The sequence below is a fragment of the Carcharhinus amblyrhynchos genome, chromosome 2, assembly GCF_965287045.1.
Source record: "Carcharhinus amblyrhynchos chromosome 2, sCarAmb.v2.hapA, whole genome shotgun sequence".
NCBI classification, from domain to species: Eukaryota; Metazoa; Chordata; class Chondrichthyes; order Carcharhiniformes; family Carcharhinidae; genus Carcharhinus; species Carcharhinus amblyrhynchos.
Window position 1 is genome coordinate 117551123 of NC_137325.1, and position 23765 is coordinate 117574887.

Consider the following 23765-nt stretch of genomic DNA (forward strand, 5'->3'; position numbering starts at 1 on the left):
TTAAAAAGATTTTAATTTTTATTCAAATAATCATTCTTTTGGTGTGCAGGGCAAGTTTGTATACTAACCAAAGTTGATTGAATCAAAACCTGGGATTATTTATTCAGCCTTTTTGAAATGAGCATTGTAATATCTGTGCAATGCATTTTTGAACAACTCTTTCCATATTCTGAACAATTTTCTAAAATATTCTCTTTGAACCTAGGTACCTTTTGAAAATGGTTTAACCAGAAGGTATATATAGTATCATTCAGTTTTTAAAATCCTTTCTTTACAGCTTAAATGTAATATTTGGAATAGTATTTACATGATTTTGTGCTTTCCACATTTAAAAAAAATTCCTCTTGTCATCATGTGTGAACAAACAGTATGAAATAGTCAAAACTTTATTTAATGGTCAGATTTGAATAGCAGAACAAATTGAATATCAGTATTGAGCCCCAGAATTGAGATATATCAGCTTGGAGTGCGGAAACATAAATGTACATAATTTTACTGCAACATCAATGCTCTCCTGGACTCTTTGAAATATCTTTAAATGTCTAGAAATAGTACATTTTGGGTGCTGTACTGTGTAGTGGGGCATACCAGCACATTTAAATCTTTCATTGCACATTAGCAACATGACCTGGCATCAACATAACCCTGACATTTGGATGATTGCTTCACGGCTGCAGTACTTGTTTGCTTCCTGTGGACACCTGCAGCAATAAATACTGATCCAAAGTCAGAAAAACAAGACGATGTTTTCTTGGGTCAAGTAGATTGAAGTTCCAGGTGTTTCCATATCCATAAATTATAGCATCTTTTTAGCATTTGATTATCATTTGCATCAAAATATTATAGCAATTGTTAAGGTATATTAACTTAAATGGATTTGGATATTGATTCTGCAAACATTTTGAAGTTCTTAATTGGTACCAGTAGCATTGCAACATAGGAATTAGTCATAAGTAGTTCCAAAAGAAGGTGGTTTGCAAACCACGTGCAGTGACATGACACACAGTGGAGGTGATGCCCGAGTGTAATGTGCTAATTCAGAAACTGGGACACAGGAAAAGAACATGCTCCTATTTTTGACTTTTCTTCAGTCTCCAGCATCTGGTGAGTCATCTTTTGTCTTCAAGGTAGGAGGGTGTAGCTTACTAAATATTACTTACTAAATATTATTGTGCAAATAATTGACTAATTGAATAAAGTTAGATATGGCAGGGTTGGTGATGTGCCAACTTGCAACGGATCAAGCAGATCAGAGTAAATGTGTGGTGCAAAGAATGGCGTCGGAGGAAGGGATTTTGATTCATTGGAACTGGCATCAGTACTCAGGAAAGACAAAACTATTCCAGTGGAATGGACATCACTTAATCATGGCTGGGACCAGTGGCCTGGCCAGTTGTATAACTAGATCTTAGAGGTGTGGTGTGGGGGGGGGAGGGAGGGGGGGGGGCGGCTGCGGTGTGGAGAGAGTAAGGTTTGGATGAAAAGAATTTAGAAATCCAAACAGAAAAATGCAATGGGGAGAGACAGACTTTAACAGTAATTAAGCATCAGTGAATGAGGTCCATGCAGGAAATGGTAGTAAAAAAACTGAAGCTAATTATACAAAACATCTGCAATATCTTGGATGAAGTAGTGGCACAAACCAGAGATTTAGATCTAATTGCCATTACTGAGACATGGTTAAAAGGTGACCTATGTTGGGAAATGAATATTTTGAGGTACACAATATTTCAGAAAGACAGGTGTTACAAAGGAGAGGTTGATTGCTGAGAACTGACACACAACCACTCAGAAGTGCCTTCCTTCATAATCTGTTAGTGTGAGAGAAAGGGAATTATCTGCACTTCAGTTTTTAGTAGTCAAATCAAAATAACGACCCGAGACTCCCTGTGCAAAGCAACAAGTAACGCTTTATTTATCTAACTAACAGGTTAACAAAACTATTAACAAATCAAACAAGCACTCTTCTAATGGAATGTTGTTTAGATAAATTCAATTCCCACTGATTAATAAAAAAAATAGAATTTCTAGCCACTTAAAATTTTAAACAGGTTTGTCGTCTTCCAGAATGTTCTGTCTTTATCTTCTGTTTTCACTATCTTCTGCTGGTACCTTTTACAATGAGATGAGGCTTTCTTTTAAGACATAAATGTTGCTGTTATGCTGTTGGAGACTGTTGCTGTCTGTCTCTCAAACTGTGAACTGTGGCAGTTACTGACAAGCGGTCTTCTGGCTCTCTGGAGCTGGGAGCTGTGGCTTTTATAATCCGGATGACATACCAAAAATTCCCACAATATGTTTGATTTACTGCTTATTAAAACGTTGAATTCAAATTTGATAGACTGCTGCTCTTCAAATGCCTAGTTTAAACTGATTAAAATTCAAAAACAGCCTGTTGCCTTGGCAGCAATTACTGCCTAGGCTCGCGAAGTATTGTTTCAGCCTGTGTACAGCAGGCATTCGCTTCTCTTCAGTACAGGAAAAAAAGCTACCTTTTTTTAAAATCGACCATTGCTTTCTGCTGTGAACATTTTTACAATTGTTTTATAATTTTACAAATATCTTCACAACACAGGCAATATCAAAGGAAGTGGTGTAGTAAAGGATGACTAAGGACAAGAGTGAGGCAGTATCTGGGCTCAGAAGGTCATGAAATTGAATCAGTATGGGTGGAGATTACGAATAGCAAAACTCAGAAAAGATTGGAGGGAGTAATTTATAGGCCCACTATGTTGGACAAAGTATTCAACAAGAATTTATTGGAGCTTGTGTAATGAATGCTGGGGACTGGGACAATGAAATTGATGAGGGTGTTCGAGAAGATGAGTTTGTATCATGTTTTTTGTGACAGTTTTCTGTAATAATGCATCATGGAACTGACTGGGAAAAGAGCTATTTTAAATGTATTATCTAAAGGCAGTGTTAATTGGTAACGTTAGTAAAAGACCTGCTCCAAAATAGTGATAACACGGAATCCAATTCTGCCATTAAGTTTAAAAGTGAATTAAGGATAGAAGGCAATGGAATTTAGGGTTTCAGGTCATCTCATCTCCCCTGTCGATAGGAAGGTGGTGGCCAAGTGATACTGAGAAGTGGTGAGTTAGTGGTACTATTAGGAGACCCATGGTAATATTCTGGGTACCCACATTCGAATCTCACTATGACAAGTGGTGGAAGTTGATTTCAATAAAAATATCTGGAATTAAATCTAATGGCCACGAAATGATTGCCAGAAAAAATGCATCTTGTTCATTAATGTCCCACGACTTTCAGTAGTTCTTTCACCATCATCCCTCTTTTCATTACATGCAGCATTCAGAGTGACATTCAGTCTGTCAGAGACAAAGGTAACTTTTTTGAAAGGACTTAATCGGGCAGGACAACTTGGAACTTCCTTTATGTTTTCACCAGAAGCGACTGCATTCCTTGAGCTAGCGATTATCCTTTAAAGATAGAAATCCGCTGCCTTTACCTGGTCCACATATGACCCTAGATCACAGCAATGTGGTTGACACTTAAAAGCCCTCTGAAATAACCTAGCACTTAGTTGTATCAAACCAATAAAACAAGTCAATATGGAATGAAACCAGTTGGACCACTGGGCATCAACCTTGCCACTGGAAAAAACAGCGGTAAGCTTAGCCTTGTCAACCTGCCAAGTCCTGCTTACTAACATCAGGGCACTTACACCAAAACTGGGAGAGCTGCTTCAGAGTAATCAAGCAACAGCCTGACATTCTGCTAGAGTGACTATATCACAGAGAACACCGAGGTGGTATACAGTAGGGTGGGAGTTGTCCTAGGAGTCCTCAATATCAGTCCGCACCCCATGAAGTCCCATGGCATCAGTGGGATTCAAGAAGGCAGCTCACCACCAACTTCTCAAGAGCAACCAGGGATGAATAAATAAATGCTAGCTAGCCAGCGATGCCCATATCCCACGATTGAATAAAGAAGTCCTGCCCTAGATGTGGTTACCAAAATACTGTTGAAGCCATGTTGACTAAATCCAGTAGAAAACACCTTGCAATGTTGATAAATGAAGTTAGTATGTATGCTTAATAAACATCTACGACTCAATGCAAAATTTTATTTTAGCTCAGTTGGCAAAGTTCTGAATTCTGTCATGAATTCCTTATAGGTTATCATGTAGCAGCTGCAAGTCGTACCACAAGTAAGCTTACATTAACACTACAATGAAGTTACTGTGAAAATCCTCTAGTTGCAAGTGTTACTTTTGCTTCAAAGTGATTTGTGAAATGAGCACACCAGACTCTTCCCTCTGCATTTTTTTAAATCCAGAATGTGATTGGGCACTGCTTGCTTGATTCCATACTGTATCCTGATGGAGCTGTTTATTTCAATTTCAAATCCTGACCTATTGATTCATTTAACCCACTGGTACATTTGAGTGTTGCTGTCTCTGAGCTAGCCTGTTCAAGCAAAGACCTTCCCAGAAAGGATAAAACTTGCAGTACCAGCCCTACAGCTGCCTTTGGCCAAAAATGTAAATATTATAATTGAAGAAGCGCTTCAAAGAGAAGTTGAGGTGAACTAATTAATACTTAAATATAATTTGCCTTCCAAATGGTGGTTATTTACTATTTCAATAATAGCTGGATCAAGCAAACAGGCGTAAAATTCCAGCATTCTCTGGAGACAGTGCAGAGGAAGTATACAAGAATCTTGCCAGGGCTAGAGAAGTGTAGCTATGAGGAGAGATTGGGTAGGTTGGGGTAATTTTCCTTGGAACAAAGGAAGCTGAGGGGTGACTTGATAGAGGTGTATAAAATTGAGGGGAAGAGATTAAGTGGACAGTTTCCCTTTGCTTCCCTTGGTGGAGAATTCTGGATGTGGAGATGCTGGCATTGGACTGGAGTAAACACAGTAAGAAGTCTCACACCAGGTTGAAGTCCAACAGGTTTATTTGGTAGCAAAAGCCATTAGCTTTCGGGGCTTTATGCCCTGTTTGTGATCTGAATTCCCCACTCACCTGACAAAGGGCAGAGCCCCGAAAGCTGGTGGCGTTTGCTACCAAATAAACCTGTTGGACTTTAACCTGGTGTTGTGAGACTTCTTACTGGGATAATTCTACAACCAGGGGAGATAGATTCAGAATAAGTGGCAGTACGTATAGAGGGGACTTGAGGAAGAATCTTTTTATGCGAAGGGATCTGAAATTCTCTACCCGAGTTGGTGGTGGAGGCAGAGACCCTAACCTTTTTTAAGAAATACCTGGATTTGCACCTTGGGTGCTGTGAGCTCCAGCACAATGGGCCGGGTACAGCAAGGTGGGATGAAAAAGGGTACCTGGGTGTCCTTGGGCTTGCATGGGCAAGATGGGTTGAATGACTTCTGTCTGTGTTGTAACTTCTGTATGGTACAGAGATGTTCCACCAGTATAATTGCCTGTGACTAAGTTTTGAGAGGTTTAAAAAAATTGAGTTGTGCTTGGTTCTGTAGGCTATCAAATGTTTTTTCTTTATTTCAGTTGCTCCATGGTACTCATCTTCAAACCAATTTGTAAAATCCACCTTTTTATAGATGATTTCAATTATTATGCAGTACCATGGTCCTTTAAATTAGTGTTTGGAATTCAAAATGGGTTCCTAAATCATCTCAGTTCCTCAACACATTATTGTGCTTTATAAAGACTGTGGATGTTCGTGCTATTTTATGTATGTACCAGTGTCTTTTAGTACGTCATGGCACAAGATGTAGATTATAATAAACAGTTTAATTGTTTTTTATTAATATCATGTGAAGTTATGTAATCTTGCCTGAATATCTTTTTCTATTCAACGCATTGTGTCACATCACTGCAGTTTGTACCACTTTGGTATTCATATCTGAAATGCACTGTTGCTTTTTGGTCAATTCATTTGACTGCCAATAGCTATGTCTTATAATACAATAATATCTGTAACACAGAAGGAAGCTTTTGGCCCATATTGCCTGTGCTCGTCCTTTTAAAAAGTTATACAATCAGTTCTATTTTGCAGCACACACAGGCTACCCTTCAAGTACTTATTCAGTTCCTTTCTGAATGTTATTGAATCTGCTTCCAATACCCTTTTAAGACAGTGCAATCCAGGTCAGAAGCATCATGCCCAGTATAGACATGCCACCTTATGAACTCTCATCAATACTTTCAAAAAAATGAGCACCAACAAGCATTAAGATGGCTGCTGCAATTGATGTGAGTTTTGGCATTTGGACTGCAGGCAGTATCAATTCTTCAGCAAATATCTAATTAATTATGGTTGTAGATGATGTTAACTCACAACTATTTGTGGAATTCACACATCATTGTTTAAGGATGCACTAATAGCTAAAGACTACGGAGTGTTCAGACTGGTGTTTCTACATTTAACATTAGGCAAAAGGGAAGATCGAAGCTCCATAGCCACGGCACAGTGGTTAGCACTGCTACCTCACAGCACCAGAGACTTGGATTTGATTCCTAACTCGGGTCGCTGTCTGTGCAGAGTCTGTATGTTCTCCCCATGTCTGCATGGGTTTCTTCTGGGTACTCTGGTTTCCTCCCACAATCTGAAAGATGTGCTGGTTAACAATTAACAGCACCATCTCACCTGCGATTCTTTTCTTTTGCCGATCTGTATCCTCTGATTGCCATTCCTTCTTGCTACTGAAAATCGCTTCTTTATTTGCTCTAAAGCCCATAATTTTGAACATTTCTATTTTGTTTTTCCTTAACCTTTGCTGCTCTAATGAGAACAATACTAGTTTCTTCAGTCTCTGCACTTGATTAGTCTCTCATTCCTGGTGCTAATTCAGTAAATCTCCTCAGTTCCCCTTCCAAGGCTTGACATCCTTACTGAGGTGTGCTGCTTAGATTTGGTTATTTGATCCAGCTGAGTCCTAAGCAATGATTTATAAAGGTTTTGAATATCTTGTCTTTGTACTTAATGCTTTAATTTATACAACTAAGATTACTTGATTTATTATTATCACATGGATTAGTGTAGAGAAAAATATTGTTTCTTGCGCACTATACAGACAAAGCATACCATTCATAAAGTACATAGGGGAGAAAGAAAGGAGTGGGTGCAGAATGTAGTATTACAGTCATAGCTAAGGTTTAGAGAAAGTGCAATTTAACATAAGGTAGGTCCATTCAAAAGTCTGGCACCAGGGAAGAAACTGTTCTTGAATTGATTAGTACATTACCTCAGACCTTTATCTTTTTCCTGATGGAAGAAGGTGGAAAAGAGTATGTCCTGAATGTGTGCAGTCCTTGATTATCCTGGCTGCTTTTCTGAGGCAGCAGGAAGTGTAGACAATGTCAATGGATGGGAGGCTGGTTTGAGGCTTTGTTCACGACCCTTTGTAGTTTATTGTGGTCTTGGACAGAGCAGTGGCCTTAATGCAGGAGTTTAATGCGGAGAAGTGTGAGGTAATTCACTTTGGTAGGAATAACAGATGTGTCGAGTATAGGGCTAACGGGAGGACTTTGAATAGTGTGGATGAGCAGAGGGATCTAGGTGTATGTGTACATAGATCCCTGAAAGTTGGGAATCAAGTAGATAAGGTTGTTAAGAAGGCATACGGTGTCTTGGCGTTTATTGGTAGGGGGATTGAATTTAGGACTCGCAGCGTTATGTTGCAACAGTACACAACTCTGGTGCGGCCGCACTTGGAGTACTGTGTGCAGTTCTGGCCCCCACATTACAGGAAGGATGTGGAGGCTTTGGAGAGGGTGCAGAGGAGGTTTACCAGGATGTTGCCTGGTATGGAGGGGAGGTCCTATGAGGAGAGGCTGAGGGATTTGGGGTTGTTTTCGCTGGAAAGAAGGCGGCTAAGAGGGGATCTTATTGAAACATGTAAGATGATTAGAGGTTTAGATAGGGTGGATAGTGATAGCCTTTTTCCTTGGATGGAGAAAGCTAGCACGAGGGGGCATGGCTTTAAATTAAGGGGTGGTAGTTATAGGACGGATGTCAGGGGTAGGTTCTTTACCCAGAGGGTGGTGAGGGATTGGAATGCCCTGCCTGCTGCAGTTGTAAATGCGCCTAGTTTGGGGGCGTTTAAGAGATCCGTGGATAGGTTTATGGACAAAAAGGGATTGGTTTAGGTTAGTGGGTCATTGTTTTGTAACTGGTCGGCGCAACATCGTGGGCCAAAGGGCCTGTTCTGCGCTGTAATGTTCTATGTTAAGCTATGATATGACCAGAAAGGATGCTTTCTGTGTTGCACCTGTAAAAATTGGTGAGAGTCATAGCGGACCTGCCAAACTTCCTTAGTCTCCTGAGAAAGTAAAGGTGTCAGTGGACTTTCTTCACTATAGCATCGGCTCAGTGGGACAGGTTACTGGTGATCTGGACACCTAAAAACTTGAAGCTCAATATAAGATTCTGAGGGGACTTGACAGAGTGAATGTTTCCCCCTGTGGGAGTGACCAGAATTCGGGACACAGTTTAAAAATAAGGGGCTCCAATTTAGGATAGAAGTGAGGCAAATATTTTTCTTTTGACCGGTTGTGAGTCTTTGGTACTCATCTTCCCCAGAGCAATGGAGGCAGGATTGTTGAATATATTTGAGGCCGAGGTAAGGAGCCTTAAGGCCACAATCAGATCAGCCATGGTCCTACTGAAGGGAGGAGCAGGCTTAAGGGGCTGAATGGCCTACTCCTGCTCCGAATTTGTATATTGGCAATACAGTAGTTTTTAAGTAATTCTGATGAAAAAATTTGCCTTCCTATGAATTGAATTTTCTGTTCTTGTGTTCTTGTTTTTAGTTGCCAGGTCCCTATCACTCCACTTATCTCTGGTGTTGTCTTTCTGACAGATTAACTAGGATTTGCTTCTTGACTTGCTTTGCATTAAGTTGATCTTTCTCTACACTCTAGCTATGACTGTAATGCTACATTTTGCACTCGCTCATTTCCTTCTCTATGAACGGTATGCTTTGTATAGCGCGCAAGAAACAATTTTCGCTATGTTAATACATGACAATAATAAATCAAATCAAATCAAATTCTTATTTATGTTGCTTGATCTTTTCTGCTATTCTCTCCTCCCTCTTGATAATTTCTCTTGTCCTCTGATTTCACTTGCACCATCTTTAGAACTGCTCTGTATCATTCCCTCTTAAGAAGAGGGAAACCTGGGCGTACATGGGCGAGGGGGGTCTAATAAGCAGGTAGGCTGGGGGTAGGCCAGCAAGCATGGTAGTATTTCGGGTACATGGGCAGACAAGCAATTGGAGTGTGAAAGACTTGGATGAGGCAGCCAGGCTTCTTGATGGTTATTTTCCTATGTAAGCAGAGTGGCTGTCACCAATTATAAGCCCGGTCAAATTGCAGAAACATTTTCTCATGTTAGGCATGCCAGTTGGGAGATGGCAATGAATCAGTAAAACAGTGACAGCCACTTTTTGTGCAAGCTGAGTGATCTTATTAACTGAATCACATACTCAGGGTTTTTTTAAATGTAGCAAAAAATAGCTAAACATAACTGAAAAGTGTGCCTGTTTGTGTAATTAGCTGTCATTTTTTCTTATGTATGGATTTCTCTGTTTTGTTTGTGTTCCTTGCCATCTATGTCTCTTCCTTTCTCCATTTTTTTCTTTCCTCTTGCTGACAAAAGCACTTTGAGAAAATTTGCTTGCCTAAACGTGCTTCAAAAAGGTCTTTAAATCGTGCTTTACCTTGTTTCACAGTCCAGAGGAAAACAAACTTATGGTTAGTATCGTGCTTATCTTTCTTCATGCCTCTGATTGTTGGTCTATTGCGTGCTGAGTATCAGACAGCCTCCAGTGCTTTGACTTTTATTTATCTTTCTTCATGGAAAAACTGGTAAATATTATTTTCACCTTGGGACGGATGCATTTCCACTTGCACTGAGTGGGCTGGGGTGAATTGGGAGATTATAAGTGCAGGTGGTGTTGTTAACCCCCTTTACCTGACAAAATACTGGCTTTGCAAAAAATTATCAACCGCAAGCTGCGGTTCTTCAAAAAAAACCCAAGATCTCTTAATAAAAATCTGTTTAGTTCCTGAAAGACACCGAAGACAATAAGGTAATTACATTTTGTGGTACTGTATAATTTAAAAACATTGGCATGATGAGGGCAAAAATGGCAGAACTTTGAATATCAACTTGTTACCTGCAAGGGTTACATACAACTTTGCCTGGCACTTGTGATGCCACACTGGACAAAGACTTTCTTGTTGGAGAAGAACAAACTGCCTGGTCCTAGCATTTATTAGCAATACAGAGTCACCCACATCCTGGGTGGCATTCTGCCAGAGTGGTTAGCATTGCTGCCTCACGGCGCCAGGGAGAGATCTCTTTCCAAGATATCAGAGCTTGATGGAGGGACCTGGCATTTGGAAGGGAGGGGTTTTTTTTTATTTGTGGGGTATGAGCTTGCTGGTTGGCCAGCATTTATTACTCATCCCTGTTTGCCTTTGTTCAGAGTCAACCACATTGCTGTGGCTCTGGTGTCACATTAGGCCAGACAGATAAGGACTGCAGATTTCCTTCCCTAAAGGATACCAGCGAACCAGATAGGTTTTTCTGACAATAGGCAATGGTTTCATAATCACCAGTAGATTCCTAATTCCAGATTTTTTTTATTGATTTCAAATTCCACCATCTGTCGTGGCGGCATTCGAACTCGAGTCCCCAGAAGGTTAGCCGAGTTACTGGATTAACTGGTGATAATAAGGCTAGGCCATTGACTCTCTGGTCTGCTGACCATATCCTTGGCCCTTATTACTGAACCACATCTCCCATGATCCTCATCTTATGACCACCCGCCCCCCCCCCCGCCTTCTCTCTTCAGTGGCCTCAGATCCAGCTATGTAAGTAGGCCTTGGGTAGATGTCATACCAGCACCGTAGGCCTACCTTTCAACAGCACTGCCAGAATCTGATTGGTCAGCAGATCTTGGCATCCAGGACTTCTGTCCCTGAGGACCTCCATTAGTGAGACTCCTGTTGTCTACATTAAATAACACCCAAGGAAACACCATCATCTCCAAGTTTCTAAGTCTCACTCTATCCTGCTTAGATAAAGCATCCTACAGACCGAAGTGTGATCTGTCTGATGCCTTCTTGGCCAGTGCCTGAAACCAGCAGCAGAATGACGTCCAAAAGCCCTCACCGATACAATACCAGCAACCTGTAACTACCAACCACAGCTCTTAGCATTTTGAAGTTCATAAATTGCAAGTAAGGCCACCCTCTTCCTGGTAGTCAGGGGACAAAGGGAATTGGTTGAGGGGAAAACAGGCACCTGCAGCACTCAGGAGGGTATCACTTGCTTTCGCAGGCTGACCACTGAGGTAAGCCTCCAGCAGCCTCTTCTTCGTTTGATGAGTTGTAGACTGGATAATTCTGAATGCGGCAAGCCTAATGCCAGTTTTGCGATCAAACTACAATTTGTTTCTAATCTGTTTATTTATTGGTGTCATAAGTAGGCTTACATTAACACTGCAGTGAAGTTACTGTGACAATCCCCTCCTTGCTGCACTCTGGTGCCTGTTCAGGCACACTGAGGGAGAATTTAACATAGCCAATGCACCTAACCAGCATATCTTTCAGATTGTGGGAGGAAATCGGAGCACCTGGAAAGAAACCAACACAGATATGGGGAGAATGTGCAGACTCCGCGCAGTGACCCAAGCCAGGAATTGAAGCCATGTCCCTGAGGCTGTGAGGCAATAGTGTTAACCACTGTGCTACATACTGCCCTTGTAAGATGGGCATTAGACCCCTTATGGGAATATTTGAGGAGCCTAATACCTAATTTAGGCAGCCACCAGAAGTGCCTCAAAAATATATGTTAATGGAAGTGCCCCAAAATATCTGCTCAAAAATATTTGTTAGTGGGTGTGTTTTCTATGTTGCTTGTGGGAGGTTAAGGGGCTCCCTAAAGTTGTGCATTGTGTAACAACCAACATCACTTCAGCAACTACCTGCAATTAGGTCCCAATTCACCGACACTTGCCTTTACAATAGGAGAAGATTTATGCATGTAACCTGCACTATTTCGCCTTTTTGCCAGTAAAATTTAATTGGGTTTAGGAAAGTTAAATTTGCTACAGCTAACTTTAACAAATGGGACACAACATTAAATCTTCATTTTGAAAAGTTGAAGTTTATGATTTAAAGGTAAGAATTGTTGTGGTAAATCAGTAAAGCCCCATCACTATAAAATTGGACGGGGCCCTAACTACTTGTTTCAGACATGGCTGAGATTTCCTGCTTTTATTTCAGATTTCCGGCGTCTGCGATATTTTGCTCATGTGACAGTCTGTGTCCACTGGGTGGCACTGCAGGACAGCTTGCCCCAAATCCATGCTATTCTCAAACTTGCCTCTGTGTATCCCCCAGCGGTGGTGACTCATGCAGTGTCCCTAGTAGGACAGGTGCTGGGAATTGCAACAAAAACAGAAGCAATTTTTAAAAAAAATGCGATTCTTCTGAGTAAAGAAAAACACATTGATGTTTGAGGCTGTTAAGCAGATATTTGGTGCAGTATGTTCACAGCAAGACCATGTCCACATTTTGTAGATATGTGCTGAAAATCTCTGTCCCTGGTTTGTGGCTGGGATTCTCTGGTGCTGCTGAAGAGAATGGAGTTTTAGCTGCGAGACTAAGTTCCCTACTCCCACTTGCAGCCCGGCGGGTGAGGTCAGAGAATCCCACCCATGGGATCTTTCTAATTCTTTCGTTTAACACTTTACAAACTTCATTGAGTCTGGCATGGGGACAAATACGATTTCCTTCCCGAAGGAACATTGTTCATGTATCTTACAGGTACTCCTATTTCCTCTTTTTTGCGAATTTTACTTATCATGTCAAGGTCAAATGGCGGAAGTGATAGTGGATGCCTTGGTGGTTATTTTCCAGACGTCGCTGGATTCCAGGGAAGTGCCGGATGATTGGAAAACGGCTAATGTTACGCCGTTGTTTAAGAAGGGTGCCAGGCAAAAGGTGGGGAATTATAGGCCAGTTAGTTTAACGTCTGTGGTGGGTAAAATGTTAGAATCTGTCATTAAGGAGGAAATTGCGAGGCATCTTGAAGGGAATTGCTTGATAGAGCAGACGCAGCAAGGTTTCATTAAAGGGAAGTCGTGTCTGACAAATTTACTGGAGTTCTATGAGGATGTGTCTAGGGCGGTGGATAGAGGAGAGCCGGTGGATGTGGTCTTTCTAGATTTTCAGAAGGCGTTTGACAAAGTACCTCAAGAGGTTATTGCAGAAGGTCGAGGGACATGGAGTTGGGGGTAGGGTGTTAGCGTGGATAGAGGATTGGTTGTCAAATAGGAGGCAGAGAGTGGGGGTCAACGGGTGCTATTCGGATTGGCGGATGGTGACTAGTGGAGTGCCCCAGGGGTCAGTGCTGGGGCCTCAGCTTTTTACCATTTATATATATGATCTGGAGGAGGGAACCGAGTGTAGGGTGTCGAAATTTGCTGATGACACCAAGATTGGGGGAAAGGCAAATTGTGCGGAGGGTGTGGAGAGTCTGCAGAAGGATCTAGATAGGCTGGGCGAATGGGCCAGGAAATGGCAAATGGAATTTAATGTTGGCAAGTGTGAGGTGGTCCACTTTGGTAGGAAGAATGGTAGGAAGGACTATTACTTAGGGGGCGAAAAACTGCAGCAGGCGACGGTGCAGAGGGACCTCGGGGTCCTTGTGCATGAGTCGCAAAAACCCAGCTTGCAGGTGCAGCAGGTGGTCAGGAAGGCGAATGGGATGCTGGCCTTCATAGTGAGGGGGATTGAATATAAAAGTAGGGAGGTCTTGCTGCAGCTGTATAGGGCATTGGTGAGGCCGCAGCTGGAGTACTGTGTGCAGTTTTGGGCGCCGCACCTGCGCAAAGATATTTTGGCCTTGGAGGGAGTGCAGAGGAGGTTTACTAGGCTGATACTGGAGTTGAGGGGGTTGAGCTATGAGGAGAGGCTGAATAAATTAGGCTTGTACTCGTTAGAGTTTAGAAGAATGAGGGGAGATCTCATTGAGATGTATAAGATGATGAATGGGATGGATAGGATAGAAGTGGAGAGACTCTTCCCGCTCAAAAAAGACAGTAGGACTAGGGGGCACAGCCTCAAGATAAAGGGGGGGCGGTTTAGAACGGAGTTGAGGAGGAACTTCTTCACTCAAAGGGTGGTGAATCTCTGGAATTCTCTGCCCGTTGAAGTGGTGGAGGCTACCTCGCTAAATATTTTTAAGACGCGGGTTGATGGGTTTTTGATAAGAGAGGGGATTAAGGGTTATGGGGAGAGGGCGGGAAAGTGGAACTGAGCAGTGACAGATCAGCCATGATCTTATTGAATGGCGGGGCAGGCTCGAAGGGCTAGATGGCCTACTCCTGCTCCTATTTCTTATGTTCTTATGTAAAGTCGAAGTGAGATATCTGGAAATATCAGCCTCAGTCTTTGCAGCTGCCATCTGGCCTGAGAATATGATTCTGATTTAAAGATCAGTCAGCATTACAACCAATTCTTTAGTTCACAACACAAGATGATAGACCTGTCCTTTTTGTCTTCAGATGCTGTTACATACAGTTACTGTGCCAAGACCTGTCTCCTCATGTCAATAGCCCACTGCATCTTGTCTTTGCCAATTAAGTTGTACAGCCTAGGGGTGTTTTGGCTCCCTCCAAGACTCAGAGTGTTGCCATGTGTATACATAGTATAGTTGGACTTGCCACCTGGAACAAAGAAAGAACCTGCATTCACCATATCCTCAAAAGGTTCCACATGGGACCTTGGTTTAGAGTCTTGGTTGACATGCATTCTGTACAGTGTTGAAGTATTATAGTGTGCCTAGATCTATAGTAGAGCCTAAACCCACAATATTTTGATTCATAGGTTGCTGTACTGCCATCTGAGCCAAGTAATGAAGTGCTGTTGGTGTATTCTGGCTACCCACGTAACAATTGATTATTGGTGTGCGGCCCCCGATCTTGGATTTATACCAAAGTCTACATATTAATGGAACAGAATGACGTGCAGTGGATTCTGAGACATTAGATCGGAGTTTTGGGGAGGCGTGGTCAGGAAGACCCATCTCCTTGAGAAAGGTCCCCACCTGCCATATTTTCATACTGAGGAGACGGGAGCGGGGCCAGGACCCCCACCTCCACCACCACCACCCAACCTGGAGGCAGGCCCAAGGCGGAAATGGAGACAGGTGGATGGGAGGCCAATGGGCAAGATAACCCACCTTCATTTACTGGGATACCAGCCTAGTTTGAATATTGAAAGGCAGGCCCTCAAACCTCAGGTGTGATTCACGGCATGGGTTGCTGTCTATGTGGAATTTACATGTTCTCCCCGTGTCTGTGTGGGATTCCTCCAAGTACTCCATCCAAAGATGTGCAGGTAGGTGGATTGGCCATGCTAAATTGCCCCTTAGTGTCTCGGGATGTGTAGGTTAAAGGGATCAGTCAGGTAGATGTATAGGGTTGTGGGGATAGGACCTGGGGTTGTATTATCAGCGCAGACTTGATGGGCTGAATGGCTTCCTTCTGCACTGTAGGGTTTCTATGACCTCCCATGTCCCCTCCATGCTCTCCATATCCACTAGTTGATGGGGAGTGAGTGGAATTGGGTAAAGACAGGGATAAAACCTGATCAAGGATGAGTGAAAAATAGAATGCAAGTGCTTGGTCCTGGGTTAGTTGGATATTTTGGAAGCTGGTGAGGAAACCATTGACAAAGTTAAGAACATAAGAACATAAGAAATAGGAGCAGGAGTAGGCCAACTAGCCCCTCGAGCCTACCCCGCCATTCAATAAGATCATGGCTGATCTGTCGTGGCTCAGTTCCACATTCCCGCCCTCTCCCCATAACCCTTAATCCCCTCTCTTATCAAAAACCCATCAACCCGCGTCTTAAAAATATTTAGCAAGGTAGCCTCCACCACTTCAACGGGCAGAGAATTCCAGAGATTCACCACCCTTTGAGTGAAGAAGTTCCTCCTCAACTCCGTTCTAAACAGCCCCCCCTTTATCTTGAGGCTGTGCCCCCTAGTCCTACTATCCTTTCTGAGCAGGAAGAGTCTCTCCACCTCTATCCTATCCATCCCATTCATCATCTTATACGTCTCAATGAGATCTCCCCTCATTCTTCTAAACTCTAACGAGTACAAGCCTAATTTATTCAGCCTCTCCTCATAGCTCAACCCCCTCAACTCCGGCATCAGCTTAGTAAACTTCCTCTGCACTCCCTTCAAGGCCAAAATATCCTTGCGTAAGTACGGCGCCCAAAACTGCACACAGTACTCCAGCTGCGGCCTCACCAATGCCCTATACAGCTGCAGCAAGACCTCCCTACTTCTATATTCAATCCCCCTCGCGATGAAGGCCAGCATCCCATTCGCCTTCCTGACCACCTGCTGCACATGCAAGCTGGGTTTTTGCGACTCATGCACAAGGACCTATAGGTGCTTAATATGTTTAAGGAGAGGTAGGGCATAGGTGGCTGAAGTTATTGAAGTGAAGGTTGACAGTCTTGATGTTGCATTAATTGGGTGATTTGAAGCTTAGCTCAGAATTACAAAAGGCTGTGCAGAGAGAGGTTCCATCTTAATGAGCAGCTAGACCAAGGAGGAAGAAAAGGAGTCATCGCTGAGGTGACTGTGAGAAACGTTGTAGGGGGCAGAGTGGATCCTCAAGGGAAGGGTTTTGAACTGAGTGTCAGGATTGAGCGAGGGGTTTCATTGATGACGGCACATTCGAGGGTTTGGGAGAAGGAGGAGAGTACAGAGGAGCTGAGGGTGGACATTTTTCTATCCAGGAAGGAGCAGATCTGAAGGGATAACTAATGCTTGGGGAATGGGGTGAGATATTGTTCATGGAGAAAGATTCTAAAATTTTAGTCCTGATGATTTGCTATTCCCATGTTCCCAGCAGAGAAGTCCCACTCAGTGGGAGTGGGACTTAAGGCATAACTGTGATTAGCTGCCTTGTGCTGTTGGCATGACTCTACCTTACTCTCCTGCCTCTAAGCCCTTGGTATACATCAATAGATATGTCGACAATTGTGTTGGATCTACTCAGACTGTATCTTGTAAATTAGAATTCAGGGTTTGTTGTGCTCTCTTGGGAAAGTGGAAGTAAGTTCTTTAACAATTTTATGAGATGATTTCACATTCCCTCCTGGAGTGCAGACATCATATTTCTCTTCTATTGTATTGAATGTAATTACTTTCATACCCATTACACCAACCTAGACTGAAAAAAATCGTAACAGTAATCCACTTAGAATCACTTTTGAGTTTGTATATTGAAGAAGCGATATTCCTTTTCAACCTATTGCCACTTCCTAGTCAAGCTTCCTCCATGATAAAGAAAAATATGTTCTGACTAAATCAGCAGATTGCAATACCGACTAAATAATTGGAAAATGGGGATGGTAGCAATTTATAAAAAAACCTGTCCTTTTGCCTGTCAGGATTAAAGGTTGAGTTCAGTGCCAGTATGAAGGTCTTCTGTCTGCTCAGTATCATGCTCCTGGGATAGTCAGTTTTCTCTGTCTGTGGTGTCCCCTGTGCTGTGGTTTGTACTGCTGCCTCACAGCACTAGGGACCTGGGTTTGATTCCCGGCATGGGTCATTGTCTGTTGGAGTTTGCACATTCTCTGCGTGTCTGTGTGGGTTCCCTCCTGGTGCTCTGATTTCCTCCTACAGTATGAAAGACATGCAGGTTAGATACATTGAGCTGAACAGGCGCTGAAGTATGGCGATGAGGGAAATTTCACAGAACTTTATTGCAATGTTAATGTAAGCCTACTTGTGACCAATAAATAAACTTTATTTTACTATGATAAAATCAAAACATTGTCCACAATGTGGTTAAAATTGGCACCAGTTCTGGACCCCTACTTGAAACTGCTGTGAAGACTGGTGCAGTGAGAAATGCAAATGTCACCTTTCCAATCATTCGACTGTGAACGGTTAATGTTTCCACCAGTGGAAAAATATCAGCAATCACATCATGAACTTTCCTTTTGTGATGTCTGTACTGTTTTACATTTTCACTATAGTGCACAAAAGAAACATTTACAACTCTATGATGGGCTGGTGTCTCAGGATGTATATTCAAAAGGTATCACAGACAAAGCTGACTTGTCAAATATAGATACTGCAAGTGTTCACAAAACAAGCAGTTCTACATGAAGGCATGTAGAATTGCTGGCAATAATGCATCTCTCCCCAATGGGTTTAACACATTCTTTGCCCTTTTTGAGCAAGAGATCAGTGAGAGGGCCATCCACCCCAGAAGTCTCGGTCAAACCAATATTCGAGATCACCATCAGAGATATCAGATCGGCCTCTTGAAAGTTAACCTTCAGAAAGTGACAAGCCTGGAAGGGGTACCTGGATGAGCACTCAGATCCTGCACAGTCCAGCTGGTGGGGTAACTCTCAAACGTTTTTAATGTCTCCTTAATCTGACCTGAGGTCCCTACCTGCTTCAAGAAGATGACCAAAGAAAAGCCAGATAGCGTGCCTTAATGACTATCGTCCAGTGGCTCTGACATCCGTCATTATGAAATGCTTCAAAATGTTAGTCACGGCACGCATCAACTCCAGTCTCCTAGATTGCCTAGATCCACTACAGTTTGCCTATCGCTGCAACAGGTCCACAGCATACGTCATCTCCCTTGCCCTACACTCAACTGTGGAACACATGGATAACAAGGATACATACGTCAGACTCCTATTTATTGACTGCAGCTTAGCCTTCAACACCATTATTCCAACAAAACTCATCTCCAAACTCCTGGGGCTCACCTCCTCTCTCTGTGACTGAGCCTTAGACTTTCTAACCCTGGACCGCAATCAGTAAAGATAGGCAACAATACTTCCCCTACGATTATCCTCAACACTGGTGCCCCACAAGCCTGTGTCATATGGCCAAATTCCACTCCAACTCCATTTTCAAGTTTTTGTTGATGACACCACTGTAGAGGGTCAGATCAAAAGCAATGATGAAACGGAGTACAAGAAAGAGATGGAAAATCTGGTGAAATGGTGCAATGACACTAATCTCTTCCTCAATGTTATTAAAACAAAGGAGATAGTCATCGACTTCAGAAAGTATATTGGAGGACATGCCCCTGTCTACATCAATGGTGATGAAGTGGAAATGGTTGAGAGCTTAAAGTTTCTAGGTGTCCAGGTCACCAACAACCAGATGTAGTCCCTCCATGATGTTGCTATAGTTAAGGAAGTCCACCTATGCCTCTACTTTCTCAGGATGCTAAGGAAATTTGATTTGTCCACTGTGTCTCTCACCAGTTTTTACAGATGCAGCATAGAAAGCATCCTTTCCAGATGTATCACAGCTTGGTATGGCACCTGATCTGATCAAGAAGCTACAAAGGGTTGTGAACATAGCCTGCTCCATCACTCAAACCATCCATTGACTGTGCCTACACTTCACAATGTCTTGGAAAAGCAGCCAATGTAATCACGGATCCCATGCACCCTGGGCATTCTCTCTTCCAAGTTTTTCCTCCAGGAAAAAGATACAAAAGTCTGAGAAAACGTACCAACCAACTAACGAACAGCTTCTTCCCTGCTGCCATCAGACTCCTGAATGGACTTACTATATATTAAGCTGACGTTTCTCTACACTCTATCTGTGATTGCAACACTATACTCTGTACTCTCTCCTTTCCTTCTCCCCCATGTACTCTATGAATGGTATGTTTTGTCTGTACAGTGCACAAGGAACAATACATTTCATTGTATCCCAATACATGTGAAAATAAAAAATCAAATTAAATCAAATCAAATCAAAAGTCGTCAATAATGGCATACTATACTGTTAATTCTATATATGGCACTGTATACATGCCTACCGCTATTGCGTGCTACCCTTGGCTTTATTTAAAGTGCAGCATACAGCGAAGGGAGAGCACTAAGTAATACTTTAACAACAATGACTTATATTTATATAGAAACCTTTAATATAACAAATCAAGCCCAAGACATTTCACAGCCCTGTTAAAAAAAAATGCATGACACTCAACCACTTAAGAAATTATTACTTTGTCACATAACCAAAAGGGAATGTTTTAAGAAAGGTCTCTAAGGAGGAAGACAAGGTAGGGAGTCTGAGAGGTACAGCGAAGGAATTCCAGAGCTTGGGGCCCAGGCAACTGAAGTTACGACTACCAATGTTGGGGCAATTATAATTGGGAATGCATCAGAATGAGAACATCGCAGATATCTCAGAAGGATTTGAGACTGGAGAAGATTACAGAGTTAGGGATGGGCAAGGCCATGGAGAGATTTGAAAACAAGGTTGAGAATTTTAAATTCAGGATGTTGCTTGAAATGGATCTAAAAAGTGAGCACAGAGGTGATAGGGTAAGAGGACATGCCATGAGTAAAGACAAGCACAGCAGGGATGATCATGTTGTTATAGTCAAATTAAGAGATATTGATGGCATGAATGAGGGTTTCAGCAGCAGATGAGCTGAGATGGGTGAAGTAAGGCAATGTTATGAAAGTTATAGGTGTTATTGTACATTGTGAAGTACAAGTTGACCAAAATTCGCTCGATTCCGGGGAAGTGCCGGAAGATTGGAAAATGGCTAATGTTACGCCGCTGTTTAAAAAAGGTAGCAGACAAAAGGCAGGGAATTATAGGCCGGTTAGTTTAACGTCTGTAGTTGGAAAAATGCTTGAATCCGTCATCAAAGAAGAAATAGCGAGGCACCTGGAAAGGAATGGTTTGATAGAGCAGATGCAGCACAGATTCATTAAGGGGAAGTCGTGTTTGATGAATTTATTGGATTTCTATGAGGATGTGACTAGTGCGGTAGACAGAGAGGAACCGGTGGATGTGGTGTTTCTCGATTTTCAAAAGGCGTTTGATAAGGTGCCTCACAAAAGGTTGCCTCAGAAGGTTAGGGTGCATGGAGTTGGGGGTAAGGTGTTAGCGTGGATAAAGGATTGGTTGTCTAATAGGAGGCAGAGAGTTGGTATCAATGGGTGCTATTCTGATTGGCAGTTTGTGACTAGTGGAGTGCCGCAGGGATTGGTGCTGGGGCCTCAGCTATTTACCATTTATATAGATGATCTGGAGGAGGGGGCTGAGTGTAGGGTGACGAAATTTGCTGATGACACAAAGATGAGTGGAAAAGCAAATTGTGCGGATGGTGTGGAAAGTCTGCAGAGGGATCTGGGTAGGCTGAGCGAGTGGGCAAGGACCTGGGCAGATGGAGTATAATGTTAGCAAGTGTGAGGTTATCCACTTTGGCAGAAATAATAGTAGGAGGGATTACTATTTAAAGGGCGAAAAGCTGCAGCATGCTACGATGCAGAGGGACCTGGGGGTCCTTGTGCATGAGTCGCAAAAACCCAGTCTGCAGGTGCAGCAGGTGATTAAGAAGGCGAATGGAATGCTGGCCTTTATAGCGAGGGGGATCGAATATAAAAGCAGGAAGGTCTTGCTGCAACTGTACAGGGCACTGGTGAGGCCGCAGATGGAGTACTGTGTGCAGTTTTGGTTGCCGCACTTGCACAAGGATATTTTGGCCTTGGAGGGAGTGCAGAGGAGGTTCACTAGGCTGATACCGGAGATGAGGGGGTTGGACTATGAAGAGAGACTAAATAGACTGGGTCTGTACTCGTTAGAGTTTAGAAGGATGAGGGGGGATCTTATAGAGACGTATAAGATAATGAAAGGGATAGATAGGGTAGAGGTAGAGAGATTCTTCCTGCTTAGAAAGGATAGCAGGACTAGAGGGCACAGCCTCAAGATAAGGAGGGTGCAGTTTAGAACGGAGTTGAGGAGAAACTTCTTTACTCAAAGGGTGGTGATTCTCTGGAATTCTCTGCCCGTTGAAGTGGTGGAGGCTATCTCGCTAAATATATTTAAATCATGGGTAGATAGGTTTTTGGTAGGCAAGGGACTTAAGGGTTATGGGGAGAAAGCGGGAAAGTGGAAGTGATCCACTTCAGATCAGCCATGATCTTATTGAATGGCGGGGCAGGCTCGAAGGGCTAGATGGCCTACTCCTGCTCCTATTTCTTATGTTCTTCGATGTATGAGGGCCCACTCCAGCCCTCAAGATCACATAATGTGACTTCCCTTTTTCAGCCAAGACACGCTATTAGTAGCCAACCTCGATGTTTCACCCCACAAGTACATGTTTTATGAAAGGGTTAATAATCACACAAGTTTAAAAATCACATAAGCTACAAGCTGCTAGACTCCATCACAGAGGGAAAGCTATGAGAAAACCACAAATCTAAATTAAAGCAGACCCAGATAAGTGTCAAGGACGATACGACTACACACAAGACTGCCATTGAATTATGTGCACCTGCAGCTTGTTAGTGCCTGTTCTAACAAGGGACAATAGGACAGAGGAGTTCAGATACCACTGGTTAGAGAAATAACTTCATAATTTTATAGAAAATACGTGTTTGCTGATATTGTAATTAGGTAGATGTGCACAAATTGTAATTGAACAACTATACCCTTATGTTATGCATGATATAAACCTAATTGATAGTTGTGAGTGGATATAGATATCATTTCTGTGCAAATGTACATCTTTGATTGGTATGTGCTAATTTCTTGTAATCGGATATTAACTATAACTTTCTATATAATTCCTGGATCAAGGCTCTCCCTTGCAAACCACTAGTTGGAGTACTGGGCCAGCCCATACTATAGTTTGTAATAAAGGCATTGTCTAAAGATCCAAAAGTCTTTGTTTTCTCGAGAGTGAGGGAGTGAGAGAGTATAACTGAATACCCATCTTTATCTCCTTAACATTTTACTTGCCAGTTCCTTTTAACTGGGCTAAAGGGATTGATCATGTGGTGTGGGATGTATTGTGAAAATGTGCAGGAGTTTCAGATGCTCCCACTTTTGGTGTCGGATGTGAATGAGATTGCAAAATGGTGACCAGCTACACCCACACTGGGTTTAACTTTTATACTTGGCGTACATCTTGACCCCTATCTGGAAATGATATGGAGGATGTACTTAAAGTCATAGAGTCATGGAAACAGGCCCTTCGGCCCAACTTGTTCATACCGCCCATTTTTTTTAATACTAAGCCAGTACCAATTGCCTGCGCATATCTGGATGGTTTCTGAGATGTGACTTCCAAGTTTGTGATCAGTGCAACTAAATTGGTGATCAGTTTATTTGTTATTTGGGTTCTAATTCCACCAATGAAAGGTATCATAGGGTTGCTGGGGGAAGCTGCAGCATACTAGTGTACTATCGCTAGATTATTAATCCAGAATCTCAGCTAATGCTCTGGGGACCTGGGTTCGAATCCCATCACAGAAGATGGTGGAATGTGAATTCATAAATAATATCTGGAATTAAGAATCTACTGATGACCCTGAAACCACTGTCGATTGTTGTAAAAACCCATCTGGTTCTCTAATGCCCTTTAGGGAAGGAAATCTGTCATCCTTACCTGGTCTGGCCTACATGTGACTCCAGAGCCACAGCGATGTGATTGACTCTGGACTGCCCTCAGTTTCAAGGGCAACTAGGAATGGGCAATGAATGCTGACCAGCCAGCGACGCCCTTGTCCCACAAATGAATAAAAAAAACTCAGCTACTTAATTCTTTCTTTGATGCCCCAATGGCCAACACTTTGAATTAGTCCCATTGTTGGACAGTCTGCGGGGAGCTTCTTGATGCTGACACTGGCATACCGATGGCAGTTGCAAAACATTGTCATATCTTAACAGAAATCACCATGGATATACAAACATCCAGCGACTAAATAAGTT